The following is a 25,197-nucleotide window of genomic DNA, read 5'->3' on the forward strand; positions in this document are numbered from 1 at the left end:
GAAAGACTTTGGAAAACTAAGATAGCTAGAAACCTCTTTTTTCAGATGCTAAAATAGATTCTGTTCCAAGCATGGCAACAGCTTTTTGGACTTTGCCAAAGATTAAGCTCTTCACACAGATGTAGCTTTTGAGATGTACTGGTGCAACAACATTTTCAAATGTGACTGTTTCTGAACATTCCTTCTGTAGAGAGATTACATAAATGCTTCCTGAATTGTAGCTTATTTAGAAGCGAAGTGCATACCTTAACTAATATTCCTAAAAAAATAAAAAAAAAACCAGCCAAGTTTCTCCACACATAACTTTTGAAACACCTCAAACAGGGATGAAGTTATTTTTCCCTTCAAGAAGTTGGCAGGATAATGAAAAGGCTTGTGTGGAGGAGGTGAGAAATACCATTTCTAAATGCTGAGAAAACCAACTAAACTATCCACAGTGACAACCCATGTTCAGTGACTCTGGATTATTTGTTATGCTAGTCTGAACTGCTGTTCTGAACCAATGATACAGGCAGACCTGTGCCTGAAGGTGTGACAACACGCAAATATTGCCCATATAAGCTCCACTAAATTTTTAATTAAACTGGAATTCATCTTTGTGCAGTTAGAGTCCACTCACAAATATTCAAATAGTTGGGTGCACTCTCCTGAGAATTCAGAGACAAAAAGTATGACTCTGTAAGAGGACCACTGCAAGGACTCTGAACGTATGCAGACCCCTCATCAAAGCTTTTTTTCCAGGAAGCACCTCACAAATTCAAATAAACACACAAAGGGTGAGATAACCAGTCTGGGCGAGTAAGTTAGATTCACTCGGTGGTGTGCCCAGTGGCTGTCACTCTGAAAAGCAGACTACAGCTTTGGGCATTAAACTATCATATTTCTGTTCTTCTGCTAGCCAGAGTCCAAATTCCCTGGGCAAAGAGGCACAATACCATCTCAGTGGGACACCACAGTCCAACCCACTGTTGGACTGTGGTCTGAGAGCTACTCATTAGTGCAGCAGGTCCCAGAGATAAGTCTGGCACCTACCACAATTTGTATGTTTTGAAAAGCACATAAATGCTGTAAGCAATTTCATTGAGATGAGTCCTGCTAATGAATATAGAAATAATTAATAACATTCTTCTGCTATGATTTCTATATAGGACCTCAAACATGTCACCTCAGGCTGCCTTTTTTTGTTGTTGTTGTTGTTCTTTGACACCCTAAAGACTCTGCAAACACAGCAAATACACTTGAGTGAAACACGGAATATCTTAATGAAACACATGTAATGTCAAGAGCTGCTCCATCACAGGAAACAGCAAATTAAAGAGATACAGGGAGAGAGATTATAGTTATGACCACTGAACATCAGAAGTTCAGTGTACACTTAGTAGAAAAGGTGATAGAGAACTGTGGATTGCAGGGAACCTAACCGATGAAATTGAAATAAAGCATTTGCTCCACAGGAATTTATTGATTGTGAGGTCAGAGCAAAAGCAAAATTCTGGGAGATTTTCCCTACACATTTAATGAGATATTAACTGCAAGATTTTTTTAAAAACACATGAAGAGAAAAAAAGAGTCGTGCTTTGTTCACTTTAAATTGGAATATCTATATAAATATTAAGATGATAGAATAATCTGCTTCAACACTTCCATCTGTATTAGTGTAATTGTTGCACTGGACTACTCTTTTGCTGAAGAATACTACAGTATTTGTACAACTATTTACATATCTCCTACTGCCTATCTTGTAATGATACAAGACTCAATTCAATTTGTGGCAGCAGTCTGCAGTAGTATATAGTGTCATAAAAGCATATACTGTATGAATGCAATTTAAAAAAAAATTAAAAAGAAAATAAAATTAACCTCAGATGTTAATTGTAATCCCCTCCTTATTTTTTGATTTATCTGCAAGTGTAGTGGTCTGGGAACTACCAACAAATACTGACTGTATAATAACTAGCACTATGCTGTTCTTGTACCTTTTGTACAGAACAAATTGCAGCAATGGAATTCTGCCTGAGAGCCGCTGTGATATCATGGACATGCACAATGAAGCCCTAAGATGAGCCACTAAAGTCTGTAAACCATTATAATAGTACTATTTTGTCTAAATCACAGAGCCTAAAAGGTCTAATAGATCAACACGTTCTTCTGTTTGCCAGAGGACTACCCATGTTCTGAAACTTCACAACAATTCAAAGAACAACAAATAATAGAGATTAATGAGCAAAGAACAATGTAGTTATTGCAATGGAGTTGATTTCTGAAACAAAACAGAATTTAGCAGCTAAATAAGGTGGAAACTATTAACTTCATCGTTATTACTACGCAAAGGCAAGTAGCAACTGTGTAATTTAACCAGGTCCATTATGCAACCTTTTTTCTAACTCATTCCTGATCTACTAAACTAATCTCTGATTTTTAGGGGGGTTGAAAATGAATTAAATGGATTAAAAATGCAGCTGAAAGCCAGGATTATTTAAGGAATGGAGAACAATAGGAAAGCATGACAAGGAAAGATCAGCCATTTGACAATGAAGCAACATCCTGAGCCTGAAGCACAATACTATTGAGTAAGCATCTGAGAAAATGTTTTATTTCTTCACCCGGGATGCATTGTCTTTCCTATTTCTCCTCCCCTCCTAGCAGTGGACTTTGGCCTTAGAAAAGTTTAACTTGGATTTCCCTAAATGGGATCAAGAACTCCATTTGTTATGTAGTTCTGTAATTATCTGTCTTACATTTATAGTGTATACTGGATGGCCCAGTTTCATCCCACTTAAATCTGAGCAGCCACCCGTGGGCTGTAGGACCCCTAAGTGCCCTTTACAGTCAATGGAGAGAGACATTCCAGCAGCTGACAATGCGAAGCCAAAATACATCTCACCTTCTAGAGACCTAGAGACAACACAGGTGGTTAAAGCTAGGTGGGAGGATTCCCATCCAACACAGCCTGTTCTGCTTTTACAGCTCCTCCTCCCTAGCAGAAAGAAGGAGGTTCAAAAGGTTCTTCTCTCCACAACGTTTGTTATATGTTTCAATAACTGTTCCTACCACAGTTTTCTGGGCAGCATGAGCAAAGGTATTTATCTGACTATAATGCTAGCTTCCTCCAAATAATGTCTTGTTATGTACTTACCAGAAAAAAAAACTTTGTTTGTCCAATAATCATGCTGCAATCATGCAAGCCCTAAGATTTTTAATTTTCAAAGACATCATGGTGCCTATCAGGATATAAGAAATTTTCACCTTAATTTTTGTTCACATGAAGTAAGCCATTGCAACACAAAGGATCACGGTCAGTAAATTTAGTGCAGCAGTTCAATAACAGAAGTCAGGCACTTTTGAAGATTTGGAAAATATATTGAAAGGCTATATATTTGAAGCTCACATCTTTTCATTTAGGCATGTAAAACCAGTGCTACCCTTTTATCTAATTTCCTGCCCCTTTTACTAGCGATTCAGTTACAGCTCCTTTCTTAGGAACTGGCAGTTCAGTAGTTCAGCAGTTCAGCAGACCAAAAAGTAATGTAATATTTTGCAAGTTTTGTTGGAAAAGCAATATAGTAGTGCTGTTACTAATGAGGAACATACTCATACTACAACTGGACTTTAAGAAATTAATGAAAAATAAAATGTCCTGCTCTGCCAACTGTTGCACTTGTACAATCCTTAGTGATTAATGAGAGCTGTATGTGTTCACCTAAAGACACAACTGAGTCCTGTCATGGGGCTGAATCTACTAAAAAGCACCACATTACTTCAAATTCACTTACTGGAAATAATTTACACTCACAGATTTCAATCATGCTCTGCATAAGAGGTCCAGCATACTTTCTTAGTTTGGGGACAACAATATTAGAGCTGGGTCCAGCTTAGAGCCCCAGCCAAAATGCATCTTCCTTTTAGAGAGGTTGAAAACACAAACCTGATCCCAAATATTAGATTCTTTCTCATAAAAACAGAGCTTCCAACTCTCATTTCTTGCTTCAGAACAGAAGGGGATAATTCTTTAGAACGTTGCAATTCTTGCTTGTATAACTCAATTTAAACTTAATAGAGAAAAAAGTCTGGCCTGACACAGTTATTAAATCATCATTTGATGATCACTGAAATTCATTGGAATCTTTCTTTAATCTTGCGTATTTAAAAGCCCTTGGTTTTTATTTGTTGTGTTTCAGGACACCTGACTTGACTGCAGTGACTGTGATCACAATTTCACCTGCCAGGTAAAAATAAACTGTGCTTTTGCAACAATTTTGTGGATAGTTTCCCTTGTCTCTCTCATAACTTCCTCTTGAAGCTCTTTTTTTTTCATATCCACTATATTACTTAATACCTGCATTTTTTATTGTTGTGGGTTTCTTTCTACTTTTTTTTCACTTTTTTCATCGACTTTATTCTTTTGCTGTTCTTAATTTTTGCTTAGTCTAACATTTATTGTAGTTTATTTTTAGGATACATATATAATTGGGGTAGAATTGTAATCTGAACATTTACATAATGAGTTCATGTTTTTATTGGAAAAATATATAATTGACGACTGTTCTTACTCTTCTGAGAAATGCCAATAACAAATGGCAGGCTCCAATTCAATGAATCCTTTGCTGCTTTAACAAAACAAAACACCGAAAGCAAGCAAAGAAAGTACAATAGGATAATTTTTTACAGTTTATCCTGGGGTCAAAAATATTGCAAATGTTGGTGTTTGACTTTCGCATCTGTCATAATCTTATGCTGAAATACCATTCAAATGTCAATAACATTTTGCAAAGAAACATGAAAGAGATATACTGTAAATAATCACACTGAGAGGAAATAACACATTTGAAACTGGAAATTCCTTTTTTACTTCTAGGCAGATTTCTCAGTTTATTTAGATGTTAAAGAGATCTATTGCCTTTTAAAGTACACTACTAATAGCTGGGTTAGTGTAACTGCCCTTTTCCCACACACATATGTTTTTTCAGACGAACACCTACTGATACACTTTTCAAACCCTTAAATCCTCTCAGATTCTCAAAGTGCTCTTCTGCCTTCATTTCTGGATGATGGTCACAAAGCATGAAACCTACTGGAATAAATATAGTTTGTGAATGAGAGTCCACAGGTTTCACCATTGTTTGAGCATGTGGGTAGACCCCAAAGTTGTGTTTACCTAAAAAAACCCCACTGAGTTAAGTCTTCTCTAAAAATTGAATATTATTTGCCAAGGCCAATTGTCTTTTAAACCTAATATATCTGGACAGGATTCCAAAGAAGTGTTAACAGAGTGAATGACTGAGTAAGAACAGGCAAGGGCACATATTTAAAGTGAGGCACCCATGTGAACCAAAAGGGCATACCAATACACAGGCACTCTGTGGTAACACTATTGGCACCACTCTAGTGAAGCTTTTTCTTTTATCTTTGCTACATTAATCCACACTGCTTATTTTTTCACAACTGGTATTTTTTGTTAGATGTAGAACATCTACTATGAAGTAGTAGTTTCTAAAAGAGAGGACTGGGAAAAGGGGAGGTTGTTGCGTTTTGGAAAGGGGTTGTTTGTGTATTTGTTTTCTTACATCTGGCAAAACTCCAACAGCTATTCTCCAGAAATTTCACAAGAAACATTCATATGGGCAGGAAATCTACTGGCAAGAAATGGCAGATGAAAGAGTTATGTACTGCTGAATGAGAATTTTGCACCTGCACATTGCATAAGTTTGAGAATATGCTATTAATATAATAACAATAGCATAATCAGTAGGATGCGTAGTCATCTACCAAGAAGATTTCGTTTCGAGACCCCATGGACAGTTTTGGCATTAGTGCAAAACAAGGAGTTTGAATCAATTTCAAACGTGCACTAAATAGAAAGGGGGGAAGGGGGGAGGGAAACCATACCTATCAGGATATCACATTTAAAATTAAGACAAGAACTGTGTAACTGGGCCCAGACCAGTCTATTGGAGGACCAAGGACACCAGTGGGATTACGGTAAGGAGGGGTCAGAGGAATCCTGCTTCAGACTCATTCACTGGATTCTGGTTTATTTCTACTTTATGGAGAAACTTTTTTTCCCCTTGGGGTCATTCAACTTAGACTGGAATAGAGCTGTTCAAAAAACTCCTGTGGAACACTTTTTGGGGTCAGGATTTGGTAATTCATTGAAATCAAAATATTTCCAATGCATACCAAAACATATCAAAAAAAGTTTCAAAACAAGTGTTGTCCCAGTTTTGAAACCTGGAAGCCCTGAGGTCTTTAGTTCAAAGGTAGACTACTTGGTGGGCCATCCTGCAATGACAGGCCATCAATCCTCTACCCTGGCAGTTGGAAGGTTGAGCAATGGTCTGCCAGCCAGAGCCCTGCAGGCTTGCAGAAGAACTTAGCCAAAATCCAGCTGTCCCTGCAAAAAGTTTAGATTTCAGTCAAGTGCCAAGGTCTCTCTGAAGTTTGCCAAACAGCTTTGCTTTTGACACTGGTTTCATCAGCTATTCTGTGTAGACATGTGTTTTTTTCCAAATAAATCATTTCACCGCAAAGAAACCATTTTATCTACCTCAGTAATCACCTGGATCATGCAAAATGGTATAGCATCCCTGTATTTGTCCCTGTACCCATGATGCTGCTTCTGATTTCGGGCACAGAAAGGTTATTACAGACCTTGGAGATGTGCAATTCAGTCTTTTCAAGCTGATCAACACCTCTACCATGCATACAGTCCACTCCTTACTGAATTTTACCTTAAGTGGTTTCTAAGCAGCCACAAGGAGGTAATGCCCACTACTTCCCTTGGTGAGAAGGCTGAGACCTGGCCAACATTGTTTATGAGGAGTTTTGGCCCCTTCCTACTGGGATCTGAAGGACTATGAAAGTAAGAGAAAACACAATTTTTTTTAGTGAAGAAATTGCTATAATCAACTAAAACAGTATCCATTAAAAACAGTAATACAGAAATATGAAACCTATATTGCTACCTCTTATATAAGTATTATGGTATATCAACACAGAACATACAACAGCAATCATAAGAGCCCTATGAGGGGGTGGGGAATGCACTGCTGAAACTCTGAACTACAATAGTACAAGAACTGCTGCCCAGCCACACTTGCTGCCCAGCCCAAGTTTTCCTACATGATAGATAAGTTTGCCTTCATTGACACTCACAGGAGCAACTTACTCATCTGGAATTTAGTCCACCAGAAAGCTAAAATACTTAGCATGGCCTGTGAACTGAGAGGCAACAGTGAACCAACATCCCTAGAAAACCATGTGCTGATCAAGATTTTCTACTCCTACAGACAAAAATGGTTTAGGGGCTGACCCACAGTGCTTTATTCATACATTTACTGAGCAAGATTGTTCAATAGTCTCCATATCGGCTAAACCACTGCTTTCATCTAAATAAGACTTTTACTATAGTCTTTAAAGACAGCTAAATCAACATAGTATGCATCAGTATGTTATCAGCAGCAATGTTTTCTGAGGTTTGTTTTCTCTCCTTTATTCACTGTAAAATTCATGGAGTTGTAAGGAATACTGAGTAGGAAAAGCCATTTTAAATTGCATGTTTATGATTTTAATCTCATTTGAACAACTAACCTATAAACTGTATCATTCTGCTGTTAGAAAGAAGAAATAAAAATTATATAACACTTGTAAAGAATCACAGAGTTCTCTTCCAGACTGCTGACAGTCAGTAAATGCCTCAAAAATCTCTCCTACTTCTTTACAGAGATTAAAATTCATCAGTCCAGCAAACTGGACTATAAAATCAGCATATCTGCCCCAGAACGAGCACACTTTTCCTTTGCAGTAACATAGCTAAAATGCATTTGTGGGACAGGAGGTTGGCACGGGCCCTGAAAGGTATTCACCATTTTGTAAAACAAAGCAGCCATCCATAATCTTTTTTGTTTCCAGATAATAAAAGGCAAGTCTCATTTTGTGACTATAAAAAAAAATGTTAAAGTAGTACAGCTGTAAGCAGAAATCCAGTCCACTTGTGGTTTAAAGAGCTCCACGCCTACTGTACATAAAATAATATGCTGATATCATTAGCATAGACAACAGCTTGTTTTCAATTTGGCTGCAGATAATGAAATTATCCCTTAAATTACCATAAAGTGGAACAAATAAACACAAAAGCAAACTCTTTTTTTTTTTTTCTCCCCCCCCCTTCAGCAGTGCTGGCTTTCAGCTATTTAGAATAAAAGCAAAGCTTCTGTTTTTCCAGAGCTCCAGTTTGACCTCAAGCAGATAAAGAACATGAAATGACAAACACGCAGCAAAGAGTTACTGTGTCCTTCCCCCCTGGCCTCTGTTTACATTAGGAAATGTACCCGGGGAGGCGGGAAGGGGAGGCAGGAGGGCTGCCTTTCAGCGCCGCGCTCAGCTCCGTTGGCTCCGGCTGGAGCTGGCCCCTGTTTCTGAGTAAGCTTACTCCACTCCAGATGTGCCGCGGCTCCAGCGTGGCTGCCATGTACAGTAAATCGGCATCTGAGGGCTCGTCAATCTGTGGGGTAGAGCAATTGCGGTCTCGCCAGGCCGCCCCACTGGCACAAACAGAAATTTGCGCCGCTGAACTGGAAAAGGAGAAGGAGGAGGGAGAGGAGGGAAAGGGGCGACAGGGAGGGGGGGGAAGGAGGCAAATAACGGGAGAGCAGTGTGTGAAAGTTAAGGGACTGGAAGGTGTCCGCTCCCGGGAGGAGAAGGGGAAGAAATAAACACTAACAGCCAACGGAGGAAATGTTCTTAATGCATTTGTAAATTTACTTGTAAATGTTTTACACTTAGAGAGAAAGGGGAATGCTGCGTATCGTTTGGCAGTGCTGGCTGTCTATAGGTCCCTATGGATATACTGGTTTAGTACGACTTGTAACCAGGGCAGAAGAAACATAAAATAGCTGGGAAAACACAGCCAATTAGTCATTATACATAGATTGTAAAAACAAGAGAGAGAGACAGAGACAGAGAAATAAATGCCCTCAGCAAATTGAGTCCCTCTTGTTTATGTCCTTGCAACATGAGCATGAAAAGCAGAGGCAACGATGCCTTCTAATCAAAGTGCAACTTGCAAAGCAGTCAGTGCTCCCATTCAAAATCCTCCAGGATTTCCTGACACTCACAAGATTTACCTATTTGCTGTCATTGTAAAAAACAAATTGTTTCACTAATCAGGCAGTTTGCTTTGGACCCAACCCCAATTGTACAGACTCCAAGTTGGACATTCATTTCTGATCTCCTGCCGCCTACGCAGCCGTTGCTAACTGAGTTTTAATAGGATGAGAAAACGATCTTTTATAGTGGGTTCAAATGAGCTACCCAGCTTCAGGCTGACTATAGCTGTGTTTTCCTAATCATCATTTTTTAATAGCAATTTTGAGGATGAAAATGCCTTCTCCCCCTCCCTTCTCTTCCAACAGCGCCAAGTCTAGGAATGTAAATAAGTGTTAAATTGAAACACAGAACAAAAATGGGTCAGATTTAGTGTAATTGAGTCATAGTTAAATTTAGGCTGCTTTTATTTGCAAATGTGGACTTTAATAGCAGTTCTATACAGCATCTCTGGGTAGAATGAGATGCCTTATTTATTTATTATTTTTAGAGTGGTTGTGCCTGGCATTCTCAGCAAAGGCTCCCAGTCCCATTTGGCCAAGCATTCCCAAAAATGAGCTTTCCATTTTAAAGACTTTCCTTTGCTAGAGAGGCTATCCTCAGAGTACCATCTGGGTTAAATGGCAGTACCTTAAAAGGACAGAACTACCATCAGCTGTTCCAAATTTTCAAAAATTGTGAATAAAAGCTGAAAAATCACAAGATGTAAGATTTTCCAAGGGGTATATGCAGCATCCTTTCTTGTCTCCTAATTTGTGAGTTTTCAAACTCTCCTGGCACACTGTAAGATTTTGAAAGTTTCTTTTTTTAAAGGAATGCTCAGATTCTTGCAGTATCCCTTGATTTAAAGAATATAGGATTAAAAATATCAAATATTATTAAATTTGAAATGACTGTAAGCTTTGGCAATACAACATACAGTTCTCTATGGCACTTGATTTTCCTCAGCACTCCCTTGACAGGATGGGGTAATAAGCCCTCTTCCCTCTAGGTAAAATCAATCCTATAAGGTGCTCTGATTCTGACCACGAAGAACATATGTAATCATACACGATTAAATAATTAAAGTAAATACGATTATTCTTATGCGTAAAGTTCATACTGAGTTTTCAAACACTGGAGGCACTGAGATCATTATCTTAGACTCAGGGCAACAGAGAAGCTCAACAAGCCCCCAGCAAGCAAGCAGGAATGCATCTGCCACTGAGGACAAGTCCTTGCACAAAGTATATGTGTCACATTACCAGCTCTTCTGTCAGGACCCAAAGGAGGCATGCTGCCTCCCAATTCCTCTCATCCCAGTGTCCAGCCCATACCCTAGCTAGTCCCCAAAGACAGTTCTCATCATTGTTTTATGCCTTGTACAGTCATTTACAGCTGGACAAAATGGACATAAAGCAAGTGTATTGAATCAGGATGGCAAGATTAGGAACCAAATGACCTCAAAAACTGGCTCTTTATAGGCTACTAGTAAATGTACAACAGGGACTTCCCTTACACTGACAGAAACACGAACTGGGTGATCGAACAGGTGTTTTCAACGGCCAGCCTTTCCACACAAAAGGGCAACACAGGCTGGTCTCATTAGACAGTAGCCAAATTTAGCGAGGAATGTGACTTTTCCCATCCCATGTTGAATGTGTGGCCTAGGAGAAATGTGATACTTAGAGGACACCAAGAACAGCACAGTTCTTAGCTCATCCACCACAATAATGGCACTAATTTGAGAATAAGTGAGCGTAAAGCTGATAATAGTTGTCTGTAAAGAATCGTGTATGACGGTAAGATGATATCAGACAATGCTAAGTGACCATGGAGGAATGTATCTAGAAGCCAGGACAAAAAATGAATGAAGCACGAAGAGGGTGTTGAAATTGAATGGGTGAGAGAGATAGGAACAGCAGAACAAATAGTGCATTCCCTCTTTAGAGAATTCCCTCTCAAGTATTATGCTCCTAACTCACAGGAACAATGCTCTTCCACTTTAGTTTGAGCCATGTTTTTACAATGTAAAATCAAGCCCTTTCTTACATGTGTATCGTAAGTGCAGACTTTACCTCAGGTTTAGTGGTCAGAAAGGCAAATTTCCCTGACAAAAGTTTAAAAAAGACAAAATTAACATATAATCTTACTAAAATATGATAATATATTCTTTCTTTAAAGTCTCAATTAATGCAAAATGCCTTCTTGCAAGACAGCAGGCACTAAGGAGTCAAGAAAAATTGCTCGCAAAATAAATCATGGTTCATATTTCCAACAATAACTGCCTTTTATTCATGCATTAGAATCTTGGATCTACTATTTTCTTTGGATTTTCTTCTATACACATTCCAGTGCACCTGACAATTGAAGAAAAGACAGTACTGTCCAGCCATTGTGTGGGCAGATGATGTGTAAATTTCCACAAGAGATTCTGCCAAGCCTTCCTCTTACACAGATCTCTGACACCTGCATTATTTGGAAGGATGACTTTCTGTATCAGTGAATTTTCCTGAGTGACTGAGGCAAGATGAGCAACTGAGAACCTGGCTGCAGAGTCATCCCGCAGAGTAGATAGGAATTAGATAGGAATTATCCTTCCCTGCTTAAGCAAAATGCAGCAGCCCCGGGTTCCAAGGAAGACAGAAGTGGTTCACCTCATGCATCTCCTAAAAAAGTGGAGATTAAGAAAAGTCTGTTAAGTATCTTGTCTACAGTCATTTAAAAATACAATAAAATCTAAACAAACTGCAAGAATAGGTTATGTTGTAATTGAAATTGTGTATAAAACAAACAACAAACTTGGCATTTCTGTTGATAAAAGACGTATGAGTAAGCCCACTGGGCTTATATATGCCAAATGTTAAACCTCCCAGTAGCACGCTCTTTATGATGCCTTTGACACCTGCAGAGAAATTACATCCAATCTGTAGCAGCAGTATTAGGTAATGCACCAGAGTTCAATGTTCAAAACATCCTGTTCTTTACATAGCCTCCTGTCTTACACAAAAGCAGTTAAAAATAATAGAGTTTGTTCTAGAGCCAGATTTACAAGGCTGTATTCATAGACTTTGTAAGGCTCATCTTGCAAGGCTGTTTTGCTATACCTGTGGGCTGGGAAAGGGGAGGCAGGAGAAGGTGCAAGTGAGAGGAAAGATTTGCAAATGGATCGCTTCAAGCTCTTAGGGAAAAAAAAGATCAATAACTTCAATCACTCTGCATTTATGACAATTAATTTACTTTTCTGAAAAGGGATATTAATAAGAAGTGAAACTTGTAAGAAGTGAGTAACAGACTAAGTATCCTGTAGCTGGACTGAAGATTGATTAAAGTCTTGGGATATTTATATTTGTAGTTTGAAATCTGGAGGCTTGGATCAGCTAATTAGTAAGACACATACCATTTGCAAAACCTGAATGTTGATCCTGATGCAAATTTTGAGCTCATCAATCGTTTGGAATGTTTAGAGGAGAGGAAGCTTGGCTCTCCTCTCAAATTTCACACTAGAAGACTCTAGCTGACTTCAGTGATGAAAGAAAAATTGAACAAGAGGGGAAAAAAAAGGAAAGGATGGCTCTATGTAGGCTTCTACAGCCTTGCTATGTAACATGTACATTGTAATAACCTCAGTGCTGCTGTTACAAAACTATGCAAGTAATTGGTCCAGGACAACTCCTTACTGGGATCTTGGGTTCCTGTTGTTGTTGAGGGAAATCTGAGCAGAACAATGCAATTCACCGGTGCCTTTACATTCTTGTCACAATCATGAGTCCTATGACCAATCTCTTTGCAATCAAGACACAAATCTTTAATTGCTTTATTCTTGTTTTCAGAAGCTGTTGACAGCTGCGCTGTTCTTCAGTCTGTTTATGAAACACTCATTTGCACTGGAAAGCAGCATACTCCTAGTATGTTGAACTGGGAATAAAGGGACCTCATCAGCACATCGGTGAAGTCTGCTACCAGCTCCTGGCCTTTAAAGCACTTCTTAGGCACAGATTGTATTTACAGTTACCAAGTCTAAAAACTGTAAAGACCTTCATTCGTGCTTAAGAAGGTGCTTTGAGATCACAGATGAAATGCACCAGGTAAAAATAACAGTAACTTGTAAAAAAATAGCTAGTGCTGCAGAATGAAGCACCAGATAACAAACAAGATGAATTTCATATGTCCATTGAGGGGTCTTCATTTTATACCAGATCATATTTGAGCCCAGCTATTTTGTCCAAACACCTACCTACAGTCTATTTGTAACATATCCCTCATTAAGCTCTTCCTCTTACTTCCTGTGAATAGCAATATTGTGAAACTGCACAGAGGAAGTGGAAGTTTAAAAGCTTTGCAGAGGCCAGATGGAAAATGTGATAGGAAACTGAAAAACAAACATTTTGTGTTTTCATATATATTAATTAAACTTAACAAAAGTTAACTTCTACTCACATTTTTCCCTCAATTTTTTTACCCAGAACTTTTCATTCTTGTACTAACAGTTATACACTCCAGTGGCTTCTACCAACGACAATAATAACAGTCTGGTATATGTTTTATTATCAAAGGCAGCAAAAAGTCATATTTTACGTAGAAGAAATAAGCCAGAATCAATAAAGGTATAACCCGTTGCCTTTATTAAATCACCAGAACAAGACTTCTCATTTAATTTTTACCAAAGTGCAGTTCCCTTTACTGGGATTCTCTGGGCGATTTTTACCAAGGTTTTCTCTGCAGGAAATAGCAGACAAACTCCAGATCTCTGAAAGAATGACAAAACAGTATGAAATACAGGGTCTCCCACAAGAATGCTAGGGACTTCATCTCTCATGGACCTGGGAAAGACCAAACAAAATCTACACACGGCCCAAACCCAGACTGGGGTCTGGCATTTGAATAATCCTGGAGCATTTTCAATCCATCTCATTCTGTCTTAGTAACTGCTTCCTTTTTTTAAAGCAGGTTAAGGTGAAAAGATCTTACTTATACTGTTACATCAGCTGATTTTGAAATTCTTAGCATCCACCACCACATCTGAAAATCAGAATACCTATTTTGTTTTGTAAATTGTGAAATAAAAATTTGAACATTTTAAGTCTGTAAAATCAAATTATTCTGAATCATTTGTCTTTTTTAGTTACTGGTCACTAAGGATTGATGTTGCCCTGTAACTCCTTGCTGATGAACACATTCCTGTGAATGCCTAATTTGTGAGAGATTTACACTGTGCAAACATTATCTACAGAGAGCCCTTGATTCTCTCTAAATCAATTAGATATGGCTTTTCAGGCACAGTTCTGTTGGAGGCTGCCAGAGAAGGGTTTTCTTTTTTTACCTGAAATGGGGACTCCAAAACCACATCATCTCTGAGAAGCCATGGGGTGCCTTGGAAATAAAATGGTCCTGCAAAGGCAGCCCCCTGTATAATTGAAATGCAATTTAAGGGGTCTTCAGAGGAATCTCTCCAGCTCTGGAGGAGGCCAATCAGCAGTCTGACCTCCAATAAAGACAACAGGAGGAAGCTCCCTTTGAAAGATAGAGGAAACTTTTTTCTTTGAAAAACATTCTTAGGTACTGTCTGTTGATACAGTGCAGACTTATCTCCTGAGGTCCAGACAAGTCTGTGTTACTGATTATGCCAATATACCTCATGCAGTTCTCATTGCCTTTATCTCAGAATTGGAAAAGTCAAGGAGAGCCAGTGAAAAACAAAACAGAATCCTACCTAATGGAGAGGTTTATCATTAGAAGTGTTCTAAGAGAAATCTCCCTGCATATATATGAAGTTTAGGAATTTTACTGGTTTATTGCTCCCTGGAAACAATAAGCTGTCAACAAAACAATGGCAAAATGTGTCTATAAACCTGATGGATACATGTACAAGCAGATAATTGTACTTGCAATAATGCATTGTGTGTGCAAAATGAGCATCTGTACCTAAAGGTATACATGAGTTCATGATGTTCAACAAAGGCGAATACTAAGTCCTGCATCTGGGATAGTCTAGAAGCCAACTGACTGGAAAGCAGCTCTGCAAAAAGGACCTGGGGTTCCTGGAGGACAAACTGAACATGAATCAGCAGTGTGTCTTTGCAGCATTAAAAGCTAACCTCATACTGGGCTGTTTTATTAAGAAAATAACCAGCAAGTCAAGGAAGTGATTATTTCCCTCTATTCAGCACTTGTGAGACCACATCTGGAGTACTGCATCCAATTCTGGGACACTGACAAACCAGAGCAAGTAAAGCTGAGGGCCACCAAGGCGGACCAAGGGCTGGAGTACGTGACTTGACAGGACAGCTGAGCAAGCTGAGTTTGTTCAGCCTGGAAAAGGGAGAGCTGAAGGAGAGTGTCTCACCACCACTGTCACAACCTAAATTATTCAACAAGTTAGCATAAAACACATAAAACTTCCTCTGTTACCATGGCTAACCTGTCTTCCATCTTACATCAGAAACAGAGTAAGTGTATTTTCTGTGAGTATACAATTTGTGAGACAAAGGGACCCGCTGCTGGGGCAGAGTCAGACTAAAGAAAACCTGGAGTCAGGCCAACCAGCATGCCTCAAGCAAGCCAGAGTACTGCAATAAAATAACCAAATCCATCCAAACTACAGTAAAAATTCCCATGACTCAACTACCTCCATAGCCTGTTAGCTCTACTTCCTTATCCACAGCCCTAACTCCACTAGAGCTCCACTAGAGCCCAAGCTGCTAGATTGTTCCATTCAAACATTGTGTTTATAGGAGCCCCCTCCAAGCCTAAGGTCCAGATCCACGGGTCCTGCTTTAATCTACTCCTGAGAACATGTATTTCTTGGTCAGAATGGTGGTTTTCTATATTTGGAAAGTCTCACCCACAGTCTTTAGCTGACTAAAGGAAGCCAACAAAAATGCAAGATATAGTGGTTACCAAAGCTGAAATCTCCCTAAATGTGACTGTTCCATATGTATTTGTGCACTGTTTATGTGCCTACAAAACCCCTAGGAACTCAGTCTTCTCCTTATTTCATTTATAGGGAAGGGATGAGAAAAGATTCCATTTCTACAGAATTCCCCAGATACAATCTATTGCAGAGTACATCATTAATAAAGGATTTCTCTATTTACTTGTTTCACCCAGAGCAGCCGGTCAGTCATGTCTCTCTGGGGCAAGTGAACTTTATAATAATAAGTTAATACTTATATAATACTTATTATTTCATAATCTGAAAATTTTTCAATTCTGTCTTGTCCCTTCCATTTGTATTATATTACCTGGGAGTATGGAAGTATGTTTGCATTATACTGTAGAAATTTAAGACAAAAAATATTTATGAAACATTAGAAAAGGATTGAGCAGAACAGACAATTATAAAAATCCTGATAAACTTTTGTACAGAAGGTTATGTTTCATATTGGTAAAGGAGCAGGCTAAGAATAAATCTGAATCATGCTCATGTGAGGTAAAACTAGTGAATGACAACCAAGGAAAATGTATTAAAAGCAACAATTATCTTTTTTCCCCCCACAAATCTCAAAGCACTGAAGTGCCACTGAACTCAATAGGAATCTATTATTGATTTCGATGAGAAATGTTGGCCCGCTAGCCTCATTGTCACAGTTGGAGAAACTGAGACACAAAAATGTTAAATGAGTTGCAGGATATTACCCAGCAAATGGCAGAGTTGGGAATACTACTCAGCTCCCCTGGAGGCCAGTCCATGCGTCATCCATCGCACCACTTCCTCATACTAGAAGGCAGCAACCAAGCACAAATTTCAGGGATTTTGTTTAATGAGAATGGGAGATGGAGAGATCTGGAGGCACACCTCTAAAGAATAGGAGTGCTGGGCTTGTTTGGCTTTAATATCCAATGTGGGACTGCTGACACTTAAATATGAACATGTCTTTGCTCATATGCAGATTATAAAGGGAAGAGTCAGAGAATAAGAAAGGATCACACAGAAAAAATATAATCCAATTTAATTTAAAAATAAACGTCTAGCAATGAAGATTCTGTGCGTTGAGTCGAGTCAAGTTTGCAAATCATAATCAAATGTGATATAACACTGTTTCTGCTAAAGTGATTGAATCAACTAGTTGGTTGATGTAAAAGGAATAAAATGGAGGGGGGAGTTGTATTACTTTACATCAGGTGTCTTACCAATCCTGTTTTTCACAGATTACTTCTCTTCAATTTGAAACAGGTGATGCCAGGCCCTTTAATAAAAGGCATGACTTGTAGCATGATTGTTTATGTCTCACTGCTCTATGGGTGGCATATCACTTTGTTCCTGAGACAGATGCACTGACTTTACAGCTTATTCCAACAAGGATATTTTGAACATTTAAAATTATTAATATTAATCAATTTTCGTGGCAAATAGCGTTTGATAATTTCCTCTAACTGGGGTCACTGCTGCACATGATTTCTTATTAGCCTCCCATCCTAGGAGGTTCTGCATCCTCAAAAGTACACATGAGATGGGACAGGACAAAAATACAACAGCTAAGGCCAAGACTAAGATGGTTGCTCATCTCAAGTGATTTAAATTGAAGGATATTGTAAATATTTAACATGTTACTGTAAGCAAAGGCAGTGTGTGAATGGCAGCAAAAATATTATAGGATTCATATCTTACAGTTCAGCAACCTTTCAGATGGACCATGCCATGATAGAGGGGCAGAAAATTCCTGCTCTTCAATTCAGTTTAAGCCTTCTGACTTCACTGCTTAAATACAAACCAACTACATAATCTAGATTCATGACTGCTAGTGGGAAATAAGTTTTACTGACACTTCAGACTTCAAGCATTTCAAACTTTTCCTCTGATTTTAACCTTTGAAATATTGTAAATAAACTTGTAACTTTGACATTCTAATCCTTCAGCAAACAATTTCTCCTTAATGACATTTTACTCATTACACTGTTCACACCTACCAGGAACTTCACTTCTGGACTGGATTTGGCTTTATTGTTCTGGGTTTTTTTTAAAAAACTTGCTATTCTGCAGCTGTGTAATATATGACAATAGAGGGTGATAAACACTGCACAGCTGAAGCTGAAAAAAAGTTGAGTTAATGGAATGAAGTTAAGGTGATGACACTTTTTTTTTAACACAGAAAGTCATGAGATATTTTAAACAATATGTTTTACACAAACATAAAAAAGAAATCCTTCATTTTTCCCTAAAGAATCTCTGGTGCAAAATTCAATCCCACTGGAGAACATACACATGAAAAAAATCCTAACCTCTATTTAATGACTTCATGAATTCACACAAAGTGGGATAACCTTTATGCTTCTAAAATCCCTGTGAAGTAGCAGTCCTCCATTCTGCTGCTAAAATCCTCTCTACTGCTGGTGGCTGCTGGAAATCAAAGAGTTAAAATGGAAAGCACTGGAAAAGAGTAAAGCATATGTTATATGCAGCACGTTACTTGCTCGCTGGGCTTCCCATGGGCCAGTGAAGTTTGGGAACCACTTCTGTAAAGGAAATGTATATGGTGTCAAATTATTGACAGTCCTCTGTGTCAGCTCCATCTCTGCAACTGATTAGCCCCAGAATGACTTTGGCCTCACATAGTTTCTTACAAACATTATTTAATCAGGCTTCAAAACTTAAGTAGGCGACGCTGTTATTCCCAGTTTACAGACGAGTCCTAAGTGCAACAGGGTTAACAGCTACTGCAAGGGGACACATTAAAGGAGCATCAGGAGCTGGAATAAAATTCAGCTTCAAAACCCTTGCCCACTTAACCATAATGTCCACAGTCTAAACCACTTCAATTAAAAAAATAAAAATAAAAATTAAGCTCATTCATTGAAACTATGTCCCCCAAAGCCATTTCTGATGCCTAAGTAAGCATTGTAATTTTTAGAGCTACTCTGCACCTGCAGCTCCCAAATAGTTTCCAAAGGTCACCTACTTATCCTAATTTTTCCAAGCTTCAGCTTCTTAAGTCTTTCAAAACATGGAAAGAATAGCTACCTGTCTCCCAGTCTTCCTGCCCACTAATATCACTGAGATGTTTTTCTTTGACTTCAGTAGCTGAAAGGCTTTCGTCCCATATTCTTTTCCCTCAGTTTTGGAGAGCAATTGTCTCAGGGTGGATAAATGTCTGCTTCAAGAGAAACTGTTGTGTTGAGAATCACTATCTAATCATTACCACCCATGCACCACACAATGCAAACAGTAAAAATGACAAGCAAATAAAACAGCATAAAAATAAAGAATAATAAAACAGCACAATCACCCTAACAGTAATGGCTGGAAATTCATCTTGAAAGCCTTAACTGCTCCTGTGGCACAGAAGCTAGGTGGGATTGTTCTGTGCCATGATAGTGTTGCCCAATAACCCATTCTATTTATACTAACAGAGCTGGCTAAATTATCCTGCCTTGTGTTCTCTTTTAATTGATTGTTTAGTTTAAAGAGAGGATTAAAAAGGCTGGCTGGGATCCAAGGTCAATTGCCTGCTGCTATGACAGATAAAAGTACTGATCAGAATATTTCTCTGCAGAATGAAATGTGTATCTCCTGGGCTTTTAGCAATAGCAAAGCAAGTTTACATTTCTGTCTCTAATAAGATTCTGTCCTCTAAGTCATTAGCAATTCATTGATCCCTTTTCTTATTCCTGCCCCCTTTATCTTATTTATTGAAACTTGTAATATAAACAGCATTTCTTCACCTACTGTCTTTTTGAATTGTTGATTTTCTGGAAAATGGCACCAATGCAAGGTTTCAGAGCATTTCCTCTGCATAGCAGTGGTGTGTCAGTCACACGTGGGTACTCAGACACCAGCTATCATTTAGGGCCATCAGAGGCAACCTGGAGAGCCAGATACTGGGTCAGTGTAAATGAGCACAGCACAGTGTGACCTCAGGAGCATCGGGCAGATTCGCACAAGGCTGAGGATCTGCCATGTGACTGTTTCCAGCTAAAATCACATTCTTCCCCCACCACATGCTGGAAAATTAGAGACTGCAGTTCTTTTTAAACATGCTTATGGATGTAGAAAACCCTTTCATAAGGCAGGGAGGGCAGAGGGGGAGAGGTTTCTTCTGAAAGGCAGCATACGATGGGATTGGAAGGGCCAGCACTTTTGCCCCCTCGTTGTCACATTCCTTTCCCAGGCCCGGAGGATGAGGCAGCCTGTGAGCCGCACTGGCTGGGAAGGATTGCATTGCTGAACAGGGACGGGAAAGGGAATGTGGTTTCCTGAAAGGTTTCCAGCAAGTACATGGGAATGGAGCTCTTGAAAGAGACATGGAGCTGGAAGCACTTCCCTTCTGAGAAACACTTCCAATCTGCTCCCTGGGCCAAATGTAATAACAGCTCTGACATTATTATTACAAAGGCGAAAAAGTCATTCTTGTAGCTTGCTGCTGTGATTTCTCCATTTTGAAGCCACACCTTCTTTGAGACCTGGAAGTCATGCGGTTTAACATGGAAGCCTGCTCACAAGAGATGCTTCTTGGGTGCACCTCTACCAGCATTTATCACCAAGTCTTTCTGGAGGTGCCAGGAATGCTTCTGGCAACAAAGAAAATTAACTTATAGATATGTTTTTCTACTTAGGTCCCTCCTTATATCTCTTGATTTATATGGAATACATTGACACAAATTGTCTGCAATACATGACAAGCTTTTTCCTACTGTCAGTCATAAGCCAACATCTAGATATGAGGAAAAATTCTGTACGAAAAACAGTTATTTTGCCATTTGATGTAGGAAATTTTGGTAGGATCCTTCTACAGCTGCCAATATTCTCCCTTCCCCTATTTAATACACTATACTGCACAACAAATTAAAAGAAATTATTTCAAACATCTCCCTAAACAAGGCTATAGGAGAATATGCTTACAAGTGAATACTAATAGAGTTATGTTAAATAGTCAGATCATCACTAGAAGGGTTAGGAAATAACATATGAAGGAAGAAATGAAAAAGCAAAAGCAGTAAGGGACCCAGTTTCTGATTTACCATCCAGGAATATGCTGGACTATGCACAGAAGAGTTACAAAACAACTTCAGTTGACAGTACAAATGGGGAAAAATATAGCCATTAGAAACAGTATAAATTGTACTGGCATGAATAATGCTTCTCCCTAGACTTCATTCTAAAAAAAAAAAAAAAAGGGGGTGGCATTAATTCAACAACCTCCGTTTCTAAATAGGTTCAGTTAAATTGGTACCATTTTTGTTTAGATAAGGCCTCAGACTCACTGACTCTCTGGAACCCCCTCTTAGTCTTACCTCTAACCACTTTTTCCAGCCCATGGCAGGGAAAAATGTACCACAGGAGGCAGAGCCAGACACCAGTAGTATCATAAGAGACTCAACCAACAGTGTCTCAGCAAACACTGGGCCAGAATCCACCCTCGCACACAGTGAGCAATTCATTTGTTTGGGACTGTTCAAAGAGGCAACTCTTAAGCTGCCAGCTTACTGACACCTGACAGCCTGCAGTGCCTAAGCTGCTATAAAACATGAGTCAGTCAATGAATTACTTGATTTTTGGAAAATAATAGTAATTTAGAACATTCTTTTCAGATTTCTGTGTATGCATCATTTAACCTTGTGGGTGTTTTGGTTTTTGCTTTTTTATTATTATTACTTTAACTAAATATATAAAAGGAATAAGAACATAAAAGTTCTTATCAGTATCAGGAAAAAGTTAAAGATTGTTTTACAGGATTATATCCATATTCTATGTAGGGACAGGAATCTCTTTTGACTTTTGAGAAAACACAGCCTTAACTATACAGCCCAAAACTGACAACATACATTTCTTAAACTTCATAATACAGGATTTTAAACAGTTGATGGCTATTTTTAGCTGATGTTAGAAGTCCAGGTAACAACTGAGAGAGCTGTTTCTGTAGTATTTCTAGGACTGTAGCTAACTCAAACATCCACACACTTCACAGTCTCATTTCCATACAATTATTTTTTTTTAGGAAATAAGTACACTACATTCCAGATGAGGATTTCTTCTTTCCATTTGATTCTTTCAGTCAAGTAGAAACAGACAAGAAATCAAATATTCATAATAAGATATAGAAAATACTTTCATAAGCCAAGGAACTCCTAAACTGCAACCAACTTATGCAAAAGGCTGTACAAATATGCCTTAGAAAACATGGGCTAATGAAGTCATTGGTAGGTGAATATGAGACAGCTAAATGCAAAAGTTTGACTAAAAAAAAATTCCTAAAGTCCCTGGCACCTTTCTTACTTGATATGAAATACACCAGGTTGAAGGAGATTTCTGCTACAAAAGTGCAAGATTGCCAGAATCAGGGTTGATAAACAATTTACTCCTGAACACAGTCATGATTTAGAAACATGGTTAATAATTTGCATCTTTCAAGGAAAGAAATTCACCAAGTGCTTTCAGAGCAAGCTCAGCACACACTGATAAACTGAGGTCTTCACAAAAAGCCAGTAGTGGACACTGTGTTTAAATGGAGAAGGAAGAGGAATTTGTGTCATTGATATCTTTGTGCTTTTCATTCAACACCAGGTTAATAATACACAGACATGGGACTGGAAGCAGGATTCCTTCCTCCCAACAGAGCACCCCAAACACTAAGCAACAGAGGCAGACTGCTTTTTGCTCACTTTGGTTCAATGAATCTCCTGCTCCTTGCAAGCAGCTGACTAACAGTGGCATAAATAAGAAACTGCACCAGGTCATCCCATCTCACAAGTGGTATAAGGACACTTTTTTAAGGGGAGAGTCTAAGTGGAGGATTTGATTCCTTCCTCCTCCTCCTTACAGACTAAGGAGAAGACAGAGCCCACATCTACCCCATTCAGACAAGCACTCTAATCTGCAAGCTTTCCCCCTGGTTACACTGTGGAGAAGCAGCTGCCCACTTGCTTTTGCACACTTTCAAAGAGGATCATGGCTAGACAGAGGAATCTTCCCACAAACCCTGCTGAGGCTTGGCGATGGCTATTACTTCAGGCACATCCTAGCTAAAGTTCAGTGCTTCCTTCTGGCTCACTCTAGACAGATGGCTATTCACTGTGAGGGTTTTCCAACTCATCTTTATGAATCACCACTTTTTGGTGTACAGTCTAGTGTACTTCGATGGTTTCCCATCTGGTGAAAAGATTGCTGAGATCATCAGACATAGCACTAATTAACAATGTCACAGTTACGAACAAACTGTTCTGGAGCAGTAAGCACCCCTTCATGTTTGCCTTGCTTTCTCACTGACTCTTTTTCTGATGAAAAGCCACTGGAATGGCATGTTATTATCATCCTCTGTTTTATTAGTATGATGGTCCTCATGTACGTCAACAAGAGATTTACATGGCAGGCCAGCACGACACTGACATTCTGAATCACCAGCAACCCCATCTGGTTTTTGCAGGGTCTCATAAAACCAGCATGTATGCCCATAAACTTAGAAATGCCATCAGCGCCATGGAGGAAGTTGCCACTCTAGGCAGAGTTACCTTCTTGGGATCTTCATGGTTGCAGCATTGAATAAAATTTTCATCAGACCAGGCTCAAAAATTCTGACAGGGTAGCCTGTGCAAAAAAAACAGAGGAAGGAAAACTAGAGGACCAGCCATCAACAACCATAAAATGCAAGATTAGGTGACCAAGCAGCAACTAATTTAACCAAGTTTAGGAAATTAATATCACTCACTTTGATCTTGTCTTTAAATATTTCCTAAGGTTCTCTATAATTCTACTTCTGCTCCCATCACACTTTTCAGCACATACTCTACAGAGATCTCACTGCTCTCCATTCCTGAGCTTGACACTATGATCCACGGTGAATTAATTGACATCCATGTTGGACATGCTGGGCCTGCCACTCCAATTAAAAAAAAAGATGAGAGAATGTAGCCACCAAACCTAGCAGAAATATGGCTGAAATTATTCTGAAGTGTTCCTATCATCTACACTGCTCCCAAGTCTCCCCATGCTCAGTTGTCATTTTCTTCTCTCTTTTATAAGAGGAAATGAATGCTAAATCAGCAAGTTAGGTTTGCTTTTTAACATAATTATTAAAATATACCTTTTCCCCTTTGTTAGAAATTACTTTAGTGTGTAATTCATCCAAGTGAGAAGACAGACACAACTTATACACACTGTCTTCATCCTTTTGTATAAGGCCAGGACTAACTGCATTCACCGGCCTAGAGACCTGCAAAACAACAGCTATTTCCTTCCACTCTGGTGGCATTCATAACTCTCCTTCTGCTACTACCTCTCTTGATCCCCAGGAAATGAACTGCTGCAGATTGAGAAAGAATGAGACTTCAGTCAACAAAGATGCTGATGACTAGAGCTTAACTGCCAGTATTCCAGATATTTTTTTCACCTGTGAATTTGGCCCAAAAAACATATTTAGCACTATGTCCTTCTTAGACACCAAACACTATTTGAGTTAAAAGTATAAGCACCTTTGGAGACTGTCCTTAACTTCTTCAGCAATATAAAGCATGCTCTGTTCACTCCATCTATAGTGGAGCACACCATTGCACAATCACCTACAGCGCCCTTAGGCGTGACACCGGTCCCACAAAATATGGTGGCATCCCCAATAACCCCTGTCTAGTGCTTTGCACTATAGCTATCCCATCTGCACCATACCCACCTCACAACCATAACACATGGCACTACATGACTCACACGACTATTTGCCAACCCTTTAGCACAGGGGGATCCAGGAAGCATGAAAGGAAAATGTGAGCCAAAGGAAAGTGTGGGTCAAACATCTTCCAGACTCCCATTTCAGCTTAATTATACCAGATAGCTCACATAAGAGAGAGGAGGCAATACCTGCCTCCATAGGCTTCACATGCCTTAATGTATTCATGGAAAAGGGTTGTCCTTTCCCAAAGACTCTGTACTGTGTTATCACAAGCAGTAGTAATTTACCTTGTTTGCTTAATGTATTCCCAAAGGCTTGGATGTTCTGTCCCTGTAGAGCTAGATTGGATCAGAAGGACTCGCCAAGACCCATGGAGATGGCAAAGCCTAGACAAAGAGGGAGAGCAATGGAGAACTTCCTCAGACCATTGCATGTGCATATGCATGGAGCATTGGGAGTGAAGACCTTGCAAATGGAATTCACACAAAGCACTGGACAAGGGAAACAGCCTTCCAGTCCA

The 25,197-nt window shown here is 39.1% G+C and overlaps 1 long non-coding RNA gene across 1 annotated transcript; it reads right to left on the reverse strand.

The window, feature by feature from the left end:
• Positions 1-4,837: 4,837 nt before the first annotated feature.
• LOC113963215 lies at positions 4,838-6,773 on the reverse strand. The gene is made up of 2 exons (XR_003532689.1): positions 6,719-6,773; positions 4,838-5,068 (listed from the first exon to the last, which is right to left on the reverse strand). It is a non-coding gene; the product is annotated as an uncharacterized LOC113963215 (long non-coding RNA).
• Between the last annotated feature and the right edge of the window lie 18,424 nt (positions 6,774-25,197).

The sequence above is a fragment of the Neopelma chrysocephalum genome, unplaced genomic scaffold (assembly GCF_003984885.1).
Source record: "Neopelma chrysocephalum unplaced genomic scaffold, ASM398488v2 Primary Assembly neopelma1_22, whole genome shotgun sequence".
Lineage (NCBI taxonomy): Eukaryota > Metazoa > Chordata > Aves > Passeriformes > Pipridae > Neopelma > Neopelma chrysocephalum.